Source organism: Mastigoproctus giganteus, chromosome 12 (assembly GCF_048544385.1).
Source record: "Mastigoproctus giganteus isolate SK-2022 chromosome 12, ASM4854438v1, whole genome shotgun sequence".
Classification (NCBI taxonomy): domain Eukaryota; kingdom Metazoa; phylum Arthropoda; class Arachnida; order Uropygi; family Thelyphonidae; genus Mastigoproctus; species Mastigoproctus giganteus.
Window position 1 is genome coordinate 43,981,134 of NC_143586.1, and position 17,165 is coordinate 43,998,298.

The window sequence follows — 17,165 nt, forward strand, 5'->3', positions numbered from 1 at the left end:
TACTGGCCTCTAGTATTCAGCTTCATTTTTCTTGTTTGCCTGAAAAGATTATTTTTGAATGAAATTTATAATGTAATTCCTTAATATAATTTATATAATTAAAATAATTTTAACGATACTTTATTTATAATTATGGTAATTTAAAAAATTTAAATATATTTCAGAACACCATTTGCTAACTAATATAATTGTCCAAGATATAATTTAACCGGAGGTGATTGTGTTGAATTGCTCAGGTTTCCCTTCATAGTTCGTGATAATCTTTCGCCTTTTACTAAAGATTACCGTGGAGGGGAGCATTACAATGAGCCTAATGGCGAATTTTTGTGGTCCCACCTCGTGGGATTCCGCATTAAATCAAAAAATAGAATTAACTTATTCAGTGATTTCACTTTTTAATACTGTACTCCGTGATAATCGTTTTGCCTTTTTTTTTAAGTGTAACTTAAAGACTATAAAGTAATTAAGGGCAAAGGCCTCCTGCTACCAGGTAGAATGACTTAACATGTAGGTTACTGCAAAAGCATCATTAAAAAATTAATTTATTAAATTGGCATCGTTTTGGTTGTATCTCATATTCTGAATGCCTTCACAACGAGTTGCCATGGTTATTGTATTACCTCGAATAAATAACACTTCATCAGTGGAGAAGACTACTGTTATTTGTTCGCGGTAGTACAATACCATGGAAACTCGTTGTAAAGGCATTCACAATATGAGATATAACCAAAACGATGCCAATTTAATTAATTAATTTAACTACTTTGGTAGATGGCTACGTTAAAATTATGCTTTTGCGCATAATTTTAGTGAACAAGGTGTCTTCAAGGATTGGAATTGCCTCTATTAGGGTATACCTTTTATTGCTATAATGTTATTGTCAATATCACAATATGAGATATAACCAAAACGATGCCAATTTAATTAATTAATTTAACTACTTTGGTAGATGGCTACGTTAAAATTATGCTTTTGCACTAATCTGCATGTTAGGTAACTTGTGGTAAAGTGAACAAGGTGTCTTAAAGGATTGGAATTGCCTATATTAGGGTATACCTTTTATTGCTATAATGTTATTGTTAATATAGTTACATGGAGGGGAACATTACAATGTGAGGGAGAAGACTATATTTTTATATACCCACGTGATGGAATTACCCAGCTGTTCTGTTTGCATTTTTTCTGTCTAGCTTTAGAGAACTGTCCAAGTGATAGTTATTTTTATGTGAAATAATGATTTCTCAGCATGTGAATTACTCTCGAAGCGTTTTTTTTTTTTTTTTTAACTTTCTATTGTGAAATAGATCATATGTAGATGTGTTATCTTCTTCTTTCGGTTTCACATATGTCTCTGCCATTCAATACAGAAGGCTAGAGGTTTTTCTAATGTAAGTTACAGCCAGTTCTTTTCTCCTTTATGCTATCATTATTATTTATGTATTTACAAAAAAAAAGTATTACTTTTGGTTGATCACTCAGGTACAGTGTAAGATTATTTTATTATATTTAATTATTACATTATACCGCTATAAACTGTCAGAGGTACATAACGAGCCGCGTTAATTGTTAGTTGGTGATGAAAATCTGATTTTCTCTGGTTTCATAAATGTCACACACTTTTAGTGGATATGACTTTTGAATCGCTTTTCTTTTTCCACAGTTCCAACTTTTACACTCAGTAAATAGAGGCGTCTCCGTAGCCAGTTGGGAAGGAGCAGCAGTGCGTAGTACACGCTTCTTGATTAGACCGGAGTTCTAGCCCGTCACCGCCAAATACGGAGGATGAGGAAAGGTCAGGGAATGACCATTGCATATCCCGTAGCAATATGGCCTTAGATGCTAATGCTCCTAAAAATCAAATAACAAATAAACAGCAAATAGAGCGCCACTCTTATTGTTACAGATTTTGACTGGCAATAGCGTTAACTGACTAATATTGTTACGAAATATTTATGGCGTTGTATTGTACTACCACGTTTGTTAAGGGGCTGAACTGTTCTGTTTGCGTTTTTTCTGTCTAGCTTTAGAGAACTGTCCAACTGATAGTTTTGTTTGTGTGAAATAATGATTTCTCAGCATGTGATTTATTCTCGAAGCGTTTTTTTTTTTTTTTTTTTCAATTTTCTATTATAATGCTATAGCTGTCGGAATGTTTTATCCTCTTTGGGTTTCACGTTTGCTTCTGCCATTAAATTCAGAAGGCTAAAGGTTTTTCTAAGGTAAGTTGCAGCCCTTGTTTTCTTTTCTCCTTTACACTATCATTATTATTTATGTATTTGCAAAAAAAAAAGTAGTATTACTTTTGGTTAATCACTCAGGCACAGTGTACGAGTATTTATATTAACATTTTTAATTATTAACTATATTAATTATATAAAATTTAATTATTAACATTTTTTTAAATTTTAATTATGGACATTATAGCAAAAACGGAATCTAGTTACTGAAATAATAATCATAAATTAGATATAGACTCCTTTACAAAGTAAAGCGGACTAGATAATTTATTATTGTTTTTCCAGATAAACCGTGGTCATTCATTTCAAAATAGTTCAATACCAGTGCAACTCGTTCTGCAGGCAAGTTGTTCTGCTATGAGTATAAAATTATTATTAATAATAATAGTATTAGTAGCTATATAATGAGACTTATACTGCACCAGCCAAAAAAAAAAAAAAAAAATTCCCGAGTTACCCTGAGAGAGAGAGTGAAAGTACAAGGAAATCACCAAGAAAGAGAAGAATGATGACATCCAGCTCAGTACCCTGGGTGTTCTAAGCCCATACTCGCCCGATTTGAGCCCCTGGGGTCAATACAGGCAATCCCCGTATAAACAACGACCATTGCTGATGTGAGTGTACACGTGCTTTTTTTTTTTTTTTTTTTTTTTGGTGATGGCTACCGACCCAACCCTTCTTTTCCCCCAACAAAATCGGATCTGAAACGAAGAAAAAGAAAAGGAGTTACGGCAATTTATTTTTAAAAACCAGAAGAAAAATTCACACCACGTGCATCCACTGATTATTCTCGCCCGTACATTACTAGACGGGGGATAGGGACTGCCGAACTCTTTCCCCTGCTTTTCTGCCCGAACATTAAGAAACAAGTAATTACCACATGATTTGTAACAAAAATCAACACCACGTGCAACGACTGATTACCAGACGATTTCACGAGCATTAACACTGAAAATTGCTGATGTCCGTCAACAGAAATGCTGAAAAGACAGAAACCACTCACGTCACCAATCGAATTATATTTTCTAAACGACCCAACATTTTCGAACTAATATTTCGCAGGAATGAACCACCCAGTACAACAGACAGCAGCATTCAACAAACGGAAACCAAAAAGTAAATCACGAGCAATATAATACGCAAATGAAGAATTTTTTTTTTATACTTGTGTGAGGGCAGAAGCATCCTTTTCCAAAACCAAACAAATTTTCTTCTTTTTTTTTAATTAAGCATCCAAAAAATTAAATAATCTGCTAATCAAATATTAACACTACGTGACATTTCGAACAGCGAAGTTCATACATAACAGACACCATGTTGTTCCGGATTGGCTTGGAGACCACGTGACCCTTCCCTGGAAGGTACGGCGAGAAGAGGGGGAAAACATTGGGCGGAGTCTCGCCGTGTCAATCACCGCCGTATCGCCGAAGTCGGTAACAGTCGGGACGCTGTACGCTTAACTGAACTCGACCTCCTGTCCTCCTAATTAATCAAAGTTTTCCATCTGCAGTTAACACTTAATGAAACTTAATTGTTTTGAAAAATACATATTGTATTTAGCTTAGTAATGGAAATCATACACTGTATGATTTCTATTACTTAACAATACCTAAAAATTACTGATAACCATCCAAAATTAATCCATTAACAGAAAAAGTTTCATTCACCCCCTCCCCACCAAGTCACCAGTAGATAATGGTGTCAGGCCAGTAAAAACGTATCGGAATTGGGTAGTGCTAATCCCCACCCCCTGCTTGCTTAAAAGCATTTTAATTTAAGCTCCCTGGTTGTTGACACCATAGAAAAGTAAGATATTTTACTACTCTGTGGTCGACACCACACATTTATTTCAAACATGAACATAGAAGCTTTAATTTCAAAAGTTTATATTCGACGACTAAAATTGGATAAAAGAGGAAAACTACAGTCGAAGAGGAATGCTGGGGAGAAAACGTTGGAAAGAAATAAGCAGCGAATTTAATATCATCATTTACATAATTTTTGTTACGTGAGTTGTGGCAATCGCGTACTATTATTCTATCACGATAAGATGTGTTGAAACTCCAAAGGAGCTCTTCTTCAAACTTGGTAATCAGTCAGTTTAATGAACAAAATGTTTGGTTAATACTGTATATGCAAATCGTTGCAGAAAGCAAGTACGATGTTTTTGCTGTACGTTGCGGCTTAACTGCTTCCTTTCATTGCTTTCACTATATTTTTTAAAAATAAAAAAAAAAGTGTGTGAGAGAGATTGTTGTAGTTATTTGGTTATACGCGGGCCCCTCTTTTACAAATAAACTTCTCTCAGTGTCTAACATCGTCTTCTCCATATAACAACAAACTAAAGAACGACGTCGGCAGGCGTTGAACGCCAGCTGACGTCGTCCAATGCGGGATTGAAAGCGCAGGTCTAGTGTGCATGCCTTTTCCCTCCGCTTTCTGTAATACCGGGCGTTACCAAAGCCACGCTTAAAGGGCTCATATAGTAAGCCCTAAATCCTGTTGGCTGTAAAAACATGAAATGATGAGATAGCCTTCCCAACATTATGTACTTTAATTTCAATAAAATTAAATCTTAGTTAAGTTTTAATTTTTACTATGTTATTTTTTTATTTAAATAATTAAATTAATTTGCATATATCTGGCCTTTAGTATTCAGCTTCTTTTTCTTGTTTGCCTGAAAATATTGTTTTTTAATGAAATTTATAATTTAATTCCTTAACATAATTTATAAAATTAAAATAAGTTTAATGATAATTTATTTATAATTAGAGTACTTGAAAATAATTTAAATATATTTAAGAACACCGTTAGTGAACTAATATAATTATCGTTGATATAATTTGACCGGAGGTGATTGTGTTGAATTGCTCAGGTTTCCCTTCATAGTTCGTGATAATCTTTCGCCTTTTACTAAAGATTACCGTGGAGGGGAGCATTACAATGAGCCTAATGGCGAATTTTTGTGGTCCCACCTCGTGGGATTCCTCATTAAATCAAAAAATAGATTGGGATCCGATTGGTAACAATGATGTTTAATTCAGTATAGTCTTTTGAAGATTACCGTGGAAGGGAGCATTACAATGAGTCCAATGGTGAATTTTTGTGGTCCCACCTATGTTGCCATTTTAGCGGAATTGCTTCAAGTTTGGAGGAATTAAAATTAATAGCGGAATTTCAGCGGAAAGAGTATAAATGTAAAATTTTAAAATATGTTTAGCATTTTATATATTTTGGCAATGTAGCAAATTTATTTTTAATTTATTTAACAAATATTAAATTAATTAACAATATAAATATTTCTTAATTGAAATGTTTTATTGATATACATCGTAAACATAGTAGGGATATCTTATTTCATAGTTTGTTTTTTTTTTATAAAGCAAAGAATCGGTTTTATATTATTCTGGAATTTCCCTGAGGAGAACCCCAACAATTTCAATACGTAGTTACGCTCGCGGTCAAACGACCTGACCGTTGGGTCATAGCTTTAAATTGTTGAATCAAATCTAAAAATGTGGGAAAAATTCTAATGACGCCATTTTTTGAAACCGCGAAGGAATGACATCGGATAATTTTTCTTCGTCGTATTTGATTGGGTTACAAGAAATGCGATCCGAATTACCGACATAACTTCCCTTTAAACGTTTCCAATAACCACAGAACAATAAGAGTAATAAGTAATAATTATTTCTAATAACCACAGAGTAATAACATCTTAGTACTCTGTGCTAATAACTAAGTTCAACGCTTCTAATAACTGTTTACAGGTAAGTTTTAATACTACTTAAAAATATATTCATTAAATTTAAATAATGTTGTTCAAAAACTAAAGTAAGATGTTTAAGAATATTATAAAGAATATATAATTCTTTACTGTTTTTATCATATTTTTCAAAGAATTTTGTATATCTAATATGACTTTAAAATAGTAATAATAATAATTTTTATCAGGGTTACTATTAAAATATAGATAAAAAAAATTTTATGGGAGGGCGGACAAAAACAAAACAAAATATACCCAAAATTTTCGGAAGGAATGGTTAGCTTTTCCACAATTCAAAGACTGGTTAGCAGAGATTCCAGGACATCCAACTCGAGCAAGATGTAAATATTGCAAGTCAGATTTTACTGCTAAAATTTCGGACATTAAAAGTCATTTAAAAACTTTTAAACATATGAAGTCATCAGAACCATTTTCACCTAATAGATCAGGCAACCAATGTAAATTAAATTTTCCCACCAAGAGTGGAAGTTCAGCTTCCACTGTTGGTAACAGTGGAAGCTGAAGCAAAGTTAAGTTTGTTTGTTTGTGCTCACTCGTCAATACTGGCAATACACCACCTTGGTGAATTATGTAAGAATGCATTCCAAGAACAAACAGCCAAAACTTTAAAAATTTATCGAACAAAATGCAGCGGCATTATAAAATATATCCTACACCCCCACTTTCAGAAAGATTTATTGAAGTCAGTGCTCAATGGCTTTTCAAATCATAGTTTGTTTCTAGATGAATCAAACGATATTAGTGTAACAAAACTATTAGGTATTGCAATTGTGTATTATGATGAGCAATTCGATAAAAGACTTTCTACATTCTTAGCTCTTGTAGAATTAGATCAATGTAACGCTGAAAATATTTCAAATTCAATTAAAATAACGCTGGAAAATTTTAAACTTCCTTTAAATAATCTTGTGGGCATTGGGAGAGATAATGCTAGCGTTATGATTGGAGTTAATAACAGCGTTTATACACATTTGAAGTCCGATGTACCGAACTTGATATTAATTAAATGCGTATGTCGTTCTTTGCAATTAGCAGTATTTCATGCAACCCTAGAAGTCTAGAATTCATGATCGCTGAAACTTATAATTGGTTTAGTAAACCTACTAGCCGACAAAATCAATTCAAATATTTATACAGTGCCATAAATGATAGTGCAGATCCGAAAAAGATAGTTCATTCGTGTCAAACAAGGTGGTTACCATTGAAGTTGCTATAACAAGAATTTTAGAACGGTATATTGAATTAAAAGCCCATTTTGAAATAACTCGTTTGACTGACAAATGTTATACTGCAGAACTTCTCTATTCAATGTTCAAAGATGAAGGTAATTTAGCATATCTTTTATTTTTAAAACCTATCTTATCTGAAGTACAAAGAGTAAACAAATCTTTTGAATCAAATACTGCTGATCCTACATTATTACTACACGATTTAAACATGCTTTTGTCGATGATTGACAATAAAATTTTTTTACCAAATACACATATTAAAAAGATAGACAAGGACATTAATAATTATTTAGACCCTAAGCCATATTTAGGTTACCAATTTTAAAGAAAAATAAATGAATTAATAATGAATAAACTTATCAGAACAACAGATGAAATGGCAATAAGAGAGAGATGCCGTAATTTATTGATTGATTTGTATCAACAGTTAAAACAACTCCTTCCGGACAACATAAAAGAATTAGAAAAAATATCATTAATCTCAGTTAGCAATATATTAAAGCAACAAAAAGAACCACTGATAAATTTATTACAAAATTTAAAATTGTCTGTAGTAGAAATTGAAAAAATTGAGCAACAGTATATAAACATTACTTTTGTTAAATGGGAAAACATCAACAATACAATGAAGTTTTGGTCAGAAGTTTAGAAATATCCAGATGCAAGCGGTGAAAATCCATTTAAAGAAATTAGCCAATTTGCATTGGGTATTTTAATTTTGCCATGATCCAATGCAGATGTGGAAAGAATAAAAAACAAAACACGCAACAGAATGAGTGTTGGCATGGTTGTCAGTGCGAAACGGACTCAAAAGAGTTGAAAAGTGTTGTAAAAATTATGTTTTACCTGAAGAAGTGCTTCGCAAAATAGGCACACAAGAAGCATATGATGAGGAGGTATTGAATTTCGAAATTAATTTAGATTTTTAGATATTGATTTTATATTAAAAACAGAAAATAAATAACTATTTATATAAACTATTTGTTTGTTTTTTTAATCCCTACAAAGTACAAACAAATGAAAATTTAAAAAATTTTGCGGGTCAAGTGTTAAAAATAGCGAATTTTGAGCATGCGGCTAGCGGGAAATATTATTAAGAGTTGGCAACACTGGTCCCACCTGGTGGGATTTCTCTACATTAAATCAAAAAATAGATTGGAATGGGATTGGTATCAATGATGTTCATTTTCTGTTCAGTATACCGCGATCATCTGTTGCCTTTTATTAAAGATTACCATCGAGGGGAGCATTACAATGAGCCTAATGACGAATTTTTGTGGTCCCACCTGGTGGGATTCCTCATTAAATCAAAAAATAGATCAAATCTTTCAGTGCTTTCCCTTTTTAATGTTTTTTTTTCTAAAGACAACTTAAAATATTCGATTTCCCTATGACCTATATGGTAGACCTCTTGCATTGCCGTAATGTTATTTTTAATATATACCGATGAGCCAAAACATTAAGACCAGCGAGTCGTCATGCAAACGAAGCAACTGCAGGTGAACTACGACGCGGGTCGGGACAAGGTATAAAAAACACCTGATACTGAGCTCCGTTAATCAGTGTTACTCTTTTTCTTCAGATGGGAAAGGCAGCGGACTTAAGCGAGTTTGACAACTCCATATTGTAATGGCCAGACGACTGGATCAGAGCATATCCGAACGGCACGGCTGGTGGGATGCTCACGGTCAGCCGTGGTTAGTACCTACCAAAAGTAGTCCAAGGAGGGAAAACCACGAACCGCCGCGAGGTGTTGGACGACCACGGCTCATCGTTGCTCGAGGTGAGCGATGGCACTCCCGGGTGGTATCTGGCAACAGAAGAGCAACTGTTGCGAAACTCGCCGGTAATTGAAATGCTGGTGACGGGAGCAATGTGTCACAACACATAGTACATCGGACCCTGCTGAAAATGGGGCTGCATAGCCACAGGCCGCTCCGAGTGCCGATGCTAACCACGATTCACCGGTGACAGCGCCTACAATGGGCACGCGAGCATCGAAACTGGACCTTGAGTGATTGGAAGAAGGTCGTCTGGTCCGATGAATCACAATTCCTGTTGCACCAAGTTGTATAAGTTGTGAAGGTTAATATAGAAATTGGTGCCTTCAACAGGTGTAATAACTGGGTTGCAAGTGTTATGGATATACAGTATGGTCAAATGTTTGGCTATATTACATTGGTCTCAGGCAGGAGACTTATTGCTTGTAATCATTCCTGTGAAGATGCTGGATCAAAAGATGTTTTGCTAAACCACAAATTGTAAATAATGCACAGTTACTCTTCAGCGGCGGATAGGGGAAACCCTGGAGCCCGCAGAAAATAATAAAATACTTTGTACCATGTGGACGGCCGGTTACGTGTGCGTCGTTTGCCTGGGGAAGTGATGGCTCCTCAATGCACCGTGCGACGAAACCAAGCGTGTGGCGGCGGTGTCATGCTTTTGGCGATGTTCTAATGGGATACCCTGGGTCCAATCATCCATGTACCGGGCACTCTGACGTCTCCACCTACCTAAACATCATTGGTAGTGAACGACTCCTTATCTGGTGTCTTACCTCTCAAGTTAGCTCTTGGATAATCCTTTTTAAAAATTGTGTTTTTGGCCACCCCCTGTCTAAAAAATGTGTACAAAAGGAACATAAAGATCTGGTGAGACAGAAGATGATATTTTTATAGCTGATAGTTTTGGATTCTCCATTCCTGAAGTAATACAATTTTCCGTTATGGCTTTGGTTGTTTTGTATATACTTTTACATATTGGCTGCCATTATATGTTTTGCTCGAAACTGTCAGCTGTATATTATTGACTGTGTTGGCTGTCTACCCCAAATTTCTGTGGGTTAGATACAAAATAATTATATTTTTGGACACGTGGCCGGCTGCACATCGTCGGAGAGCATATTTTAGACTTATCAATGACCTTGTTGTGCTAGCCTGTGAATTTTTTCTGTAACATTAGCTTAATGCAGAATACAATGGTTAAGACAGCCATCTTGCCTTCTTGGACAGTTTCAATTGTAATGGAGTAAACGCCCGTACGTTTGGCGCGATTTTACTTACAGGAGGCTGCCATATTGGTATGACATCACAGTGAATGTGAAATACTATTGGCCAAACTTGTATATTGTCTTAGCATATTTTGAGTTGTGCTTTTGCAAATATGGATACATATATTGTCTTGCAGTCTCTGCGCGTTAATTCTGGCGAGTTTTACATTTAGGGGGCTGCAATATTGTCTCTGGAGGCGACCAATTGTGTTGAACTGATATTGAGGTGAAATATATAGCAATAGAGAAATTATTGGCTTTGCATTACAGAATGTTTATTATGGATATAAATGTGTATTTTATGGTTATATGGCCTAGATTAAGGCACCTGGTACCCGTTCCTATGTACAAATATCAATAATCACTGATTTTTAGCAATTTCTCAAATTTGCCTTTTTGGGCAAAACTTTGAGCTTCTTTGGTGAGCCCCGGGGTAAAACTTCCTGGGGTGCTACTAATATTTTGGATAAAGCGCACAATTACTTATTTTTGTGAGTTTTTCGAGCTCCCTTTATTTGACAGTTAGTGAGATACAAAATTACAAACTTCAGATTTTTCTGTTTTGTATGGCTTTTCATCCAGGTTTTATCAACGTTTTCCTTTGGGAAGTATAGCGACATCCAATTTTATGTTGGTGAAACTTAATGGATACCTTGTAGTAATTCTTTATATTCAATTTACTTGCTAAACAACTTAACTAAGAGGTGTTGAGGGCCACTCTGTTGTATATTTAATAGCACATTGGTGATAACTATACAGTTCTGTTTTTGAGGATTTCCTGCTACTCGGTGTTTTGGTGACAGATTGTCTATTAAAGATAACCGATAACTTGTTTAAGTTGTATATTGTGCACACTTCTACGATGTCAGATTTAAATTCTTTGGATTCGTCTGCTTCAATGTCGGATGACCTTACTCTGGCCCCGGAAGTTCTGGAGGCAGGGCTACATGATCTCAACAGCCTTTCATCCAGCTAGATGATATTTTTGGCAAACAGTTTCTGAGATTGGAACCAGCTCAGGAACAGCTAGATAATTCAAATTTTGCAGACCAAGAGAGTTCTGCAGGTATGGTTGATTCTTCAACCATAGATTATGTTTTTGCTCTTAGAAATAGTCTATTAGATACTTTGAAGGGTGGCGTGACAGTCACTCCTGATATGATTATTGAGGTTACAAAGATATTTAACTCAATAGAAAAATTGGTTTTTGAATTAAGCAACGGAGAATGATAAGCTCAAATGTAAGCTAGCAAAACACATAGCGCCTTGTGCTCCTACTGCTGCCGCCTATGCCAGTGTGGCTGCGAAAGGTACGGGCGAACAAACTTCAGTTGCGACAGCTCCAAAGGGTATTCAGCAAAGGCATGTTATTATAGTTAAGGCAGGTCAAGATTCACGGTGTAAAACAAGTCAGAAAGTCAAAAAAGTGATAACTAAGCAATTCAAGGCTGAGTTGAAGCAAATTAAGATAAAAGCAGTGCGGAAAGTTAGAGATCGTGGTATCTTAGCATTAGCATTAGTTGAGGCATACGATGCAAGAAAGCAAGCTTATGCAGCATCAGCCAAAAAAAACCGCTCCCATTTTATCCCTCCATTCGTTCCAAATGCCTGTCCAGCTCAGCCTTAAATTTATTTAGGCTATTAGCTTCCACAACAAAAGATGGAAGTCTGTTCCACCAACCAACTACCCCCTGGCTAAAGGCCAATTTCCGCACATCTATTCTACAACTATCTTTCCTCAATTTGAAACTGCCCCATCACGTTCTTAGTCTGAGCAAGACGAAGAATCCCACCTTCATTGAGACTTGCCAGCAACAAAGATCTTGAGCCTCTTAAAAAATGTACAAAATTTAAAAAACTTAATTTTAATGTTGATTTTCCCAAAAAAACTCTGTCCGACGATGATTGTGTACGATGTAGGGAAAGACACATCAGATCAGAAATTTATTGAAGACTTGCTGGATAAAATCTTTTTGACTCCGGCTATACTGAGAAGGACCTGAAATAACAGGTCAAAATTAGCTTTAAAATTAAATCCAAATATAAAAATTGTTTGCCCTGGGTGATTGAGGGTCTTGGTGTTATTAGGAAGATATTTTTAGAGTTAAATGATAAAGTGTATTTAAATTGTTCCGTTATTAAATAATTAATATTAAAAGATTTTACAGTTGCCTCACGTTGTTTCCACTGTCTGGGATATGGACATTCATCAAAAAATTGCCGCCAGACGGAAAGTACTTGCGGGCACCGCGGTGCTCGGGGACATCCGTTTAATGACTGCCATAACAAAAACTCTCCAGTTGTATGCCCGAATTGCCAAGTCAGAAAACGAAGTTCTGATCACTCATACAGGGATCTTAAGTTCCCCGAGTACCTCAGGGCCCAAGAGCAGGTGAAAACTAGAACAAATTATGAATAAATTCCCTTCTTCACAAGACGATCTCAATGGTAGTGTTAGGGTCCTCCAGCTTAATTTCCAGAGAGCCCTATCCGTTATGAATGACGTTTCAAAAATTATTTCTGATCAGAATATCAAAATTTTAGGACTTCAAGAGTTATACTCTTATAAAGGAGTTATTAAGGGCTTACCGAATAATTGTAAAATAATTTAGTCTAATACCGAAGTTACCGGTGTGGGAGGAAACGCTGTAGCCAGAGTGTGGGCGGCCTCGGTCGTGGCTGATCCTGGTATCACTGTCACCACAATCAATAGTCTTTGCACGAATTATGCGGTTTGTGCTACTTTGGAGGGGACCTTCGGGCAGATATTTTTCGTGTCTTTGTACATGGGATGTAGCCAGGACACGCATCCTAATGAACCATTCTTAAATTACTTGGAAAACTTGTTGATAAGGCTTGCTGGAAAAAGAATTGTCATACTGACTGATGCCAATGCTGTTTCTCCTATGTGAAACAACCCTGTCCGAAGGGGGAACTGCTGGAAGATTTCATTCACACTAAAGATTTAAATTTATGGAATACACAAGGTAATCCTCCTACCTTTGTAGTTCTACTGTGCAGTCATTTATCGACCGCTATTATCGTTCATTTGAAAATACATTAAAAATTGGCAAGTTCATACATCATGGTCAAGTAGTGACCATAATGTAATAACTTTTGATATAATGTATAAAACTGATTCTTGTCGTCCAAGAACGACTTATGACTTTCCACGCTTTAAGACAAGCAATGTTGATTGGAACCAATTCAACCAAAAATTTTTTGCTGCTGCTTCTGATGAATTCATTATGTCTTGAACGTTTAATCATAAAACATGAATTCAAGAAATTTATGTCAAATAAAAACAACACGAAAAATCGCATCAACTAAGTGTGGTACTTTTGTTAGGTGGTACACGACAAAAATAAATCACTAAAAATCAAAACACATGAAATCTCAAATTCTTTGTTTGCATATTGCAAACAAGATCGCAGGCCGCGTATAGGTTCGCCTGAATTGGTTCCTGACAGATGCGATTGTAATTATAAAGTGTCCCGTGGCTTTCAGGGAAAGGCTAAATGACTGGGCAGAGAGGGGGGGGGGGTCTACGCCAGCTACTATTTCAATCGTCATCTGTTTTGCTTTATTGTTTTCACATTCCCTTTATTTTTAATTTTTATTTATTATTTATTTTTTCACAGCAAGAGTCTACTAATGAGTAATTCCTCCTTTGTATACTGCAAACAAGAAGGTTTGGTCGCAGCCTATAAACAATGCATTTTATAATCTTTTTATTATATATGCATCTGTACTGTAATATTGCAAGATTTCAAGAAGATAAGCTTAGAGGGCCCAAATGAGTTATCGGAAAAATTAATAAATGAAGTGATTGATACACACGCAAGGCAAAAGAAAAGAAGAATAAGATTATTACAATACAGTACTTGCATGTTTGATTATAATTTGTATAATTTTTTTTATATTTAGAATTTTAATCGGTCATTTTTATATTATTAAACTGTGATTATTGTCAGTAATGTGGTTTTTGTGAACTGAATATTAGCATTTAGATGTTAAATAATAAATATTTCCTTTTGTTTCCTATTTTGTTTTCTCATATTCTCTTATATTCATATATTCATAAATATGCATAAATTTATGTTTATGCATATTTTAAATTTATATTTATGCATAAATATAAATATACAGATTTGTTTGTAACGTTTACATATGTCGTAAATATTAAATAATAATAATAAATATACACGTATACTATATGTACCCCCCCCCCCCCGAAGTTTATATTCAATACTGATTATAACTTCAACTATATTCAACACTGATTCAACGAAGGATTCAACCCTGATTATAACTATAAAACATCAGTGAGACTTCTGTTGCTGCACAATTGACGATAGATACTTTACATCAGGCTTATACTCTAACTTTTAGAGTTGTGCATACAGCACTATTTTCATCCGTGAGACTTCTCCTATGACTAGACTTAACAAAGTTCATCACTGAGAACAACGATTCACAAGAATATGTTGTGTAAAAATTGTTAGTAATGCTCTTACCAGATTTTTTAAACAGACAAAAATTCCAGGAATGGAATTCCAGCTTTCTTTGCTAATCCCGTCACTAATCGTTCCCTTTTAATATTTTCTAAATCAGCTTTGCCTCCAAATTAAGCTGCTCTGAAAATCAATCAGAAACACTGTCTGGAAACTTTTTTAAAAATAAATTTTGAAGTTTCTTCCAATTCTCTGAACTTGACAAATCTTCAAGAAAACTGTTCAATAGTTGACTCAATGACGTTCAGAAATAGCATTTGAAGGATCTGACGGTCTGTTTTCTCATCAGTTTCAGGTCAGATTTTTAGGTTTGGGAAATATTTAAAATTTCCACTGTACATCGAGTTTCAAAACTCCCAACTTAATTTCAAATGCCTTTATGTTATCGAACATAACATCAAGGCCAGAGCTCTGTAATTTGACGTTCAAGTCATTTAAATTCGAGCCGAAATCTGTAAAGAACATCAGTTGGAGTGCAGGCTGGTTCAGAAACAAATCACTGCATGAATACAGCTATTTGCTGAATGGTGTAACGTCACCAAATGCCTGGCAGAGAGAACGGGCTCAAGGTGAAATCCTCAAGTTTGTTCGAGGTTTGAAATTTTTTTGAGACTCTCTGAATTCCGTGCCATAGGTTCGCCACCCCTGCCGTAGGTCTATAACTACTGTATTAGCTTGAGGTACAGGGACTAATGGCAAAGATCGACCATGGCCAATAATCAAAGTGTTGGTCTAACTATAGATAGCAGAAAAGCTATTCTTTTCAATAACTTTAGACAAAATTGAAAATTTAATTAGATTTATATTAAACATATTTTTATCTTTAATACATTTTAATACAGATTAATATCTTTATATGGAATCTAATGTTTTTGAAATAATTTAAATTTATTATAAAACACCATTTGTGAGCTAATATAATTGTCGCAGATATAATTTGACAGAAGGTGATTATGTTGAATTGCTCAGGTTTCCCTTCAAAGTTCGTGATAATCTTTCGCCTTTTACTAAAGATTACCGTGGAGGGGAGCATTACAATGAGCCTAATGGCGAATTTTTGTGGTCCCACCTCGTGGGATTCCCAACTAAATCAAAAAATAGATCCAGTAATTCCTAATCCCAGTATACGTGAAAAAAACTCTACGCACATCAGCTGGGACCACGCTTACAGTCCCAGTGCTGGGTGTTTTCTGTAAGGGCATGAAATTAATGCCGATAAGAAATTTTTCAAGGGACTGAAGGTTTAGAAGTTACTCGGGAAAACGACATCAGGGCATGAAATTTTAAGTAACCAAATAAAAATAAAAAGATACAAAAAGATGATTTTTTTAAGTACTGGGAAACATTTTGAAATATATATTTCAAATTCAAGAGTAATGAAATCCCAAGGATTTGATTCTATCAAATGGGACAGTAGGGTCCACATCGGGATGACAATCTGATTTTCTTAAGTATAGACAACTTTTAGTGAGTATGAACTTGTTTTTGCACAGTTCTTACTGAGTGTAACAATACAACTGTTAACAGTTGACTGGCAATAGCGTAACTTACAAATTCTGTTACAAAATATTTCTAGTTATTCAAATAATCATAAATTCGATATATAAAACAAAGTAAAGCAGACTCTACGTAATTTATTTTTATTATTTTTTTTTTTTTTCAGAAATGAATAAATAAGATAACCCTTTCGGCCTGGTCACTATTTTCGCAGTAGTTCAAACCAGCGCAACTCGTTGTGTAGAAAAAGCTGTGCTGCTATGAGCATAAAGAATAGAACAACAAACTATTCAGAGCAGCGGTTCCCAAACTACTGAGATTTACAAAAATCTTAGTAGTTTAAAAAAAAATTTTTTTTTCTTTATTCCTACTTCTTAAAATAAATAGCTTATTAAATAACTTAAAATAAACTGCGGCTATCAACCCACTGCAGGATGGAAGTTTCCTCAACAATTCAAGTTGAGGGGAAATGAACCATAATCTGCCACGCTGGTGCAGATCGGCTGTATTTAGCAGTGAGGGACTTGAACTCTAGTCTACTCAAAGAGCGCGTTCTATTACACACCGGCTCCTGCCGACTCGGCTACAGATTTTATAGAAAACAAATAATTGAAATATGTACACAATTATATACACTAATTGTATCTAAAATAACTAAATGCACAAGGAATAATACATTAAGAGTTTAATATCTATATAATATCGGTGTGTAGATACATCATAGACAACTCTTAAGAAACTACAAAGCACTTGTTGTAGGCATCATTTGGTCTTTCTCATATTGTGCTCTGCCTTCACGACGAGTTGGCTTGATATTGCACTACCTCGAATAAGTAAAGCTTCACTAATAGA

The 17,165-nt window shown here is 34.9% G+C and overlaps 3 non-coding genes across 3 annotated transcripts; all 3 read left to right on the forward strand.

Moving 5' to 3' along the window:
• The first annotated feature begins 228 nt into the window (after positions 1-228).
• LOC150076981 (U5 spliceosomal RNA) lies at positions 229-346 on the forward strand. Its single transcript, XR_016547765.1, has one exon. It is a non-coding gene; the product is annotated as a U5 spliceosomal RNA (small nuclear RNA).
• Positions 347-5,104: 4,758 nt separating this feature from the next.
• LOC150076982 (U5 spliceosomal RNA) lies at positions 5,105-5,222 on the forward strand. The gene has a single exon (XR_016547766.1). It is a non-coding gene; the product is annotated as a U5 spliceosomal RNA (small nuclear RNA).
• A 10,555-nt stretch (positions 5,223-15,777) lies between these two features.
• On the forward strand, positions 15,778-15,895 carry LOC150076983 (U5 spliceosomal RNA). Its single transcript, XR_016547772.1, has one exon. It is a non-coding gene; the product is annotated as a U5 spliceosomal RNA (small nuclear RNA).
• Positions 15,896-17,165: the final 1,270 nt, after the last annotated feature.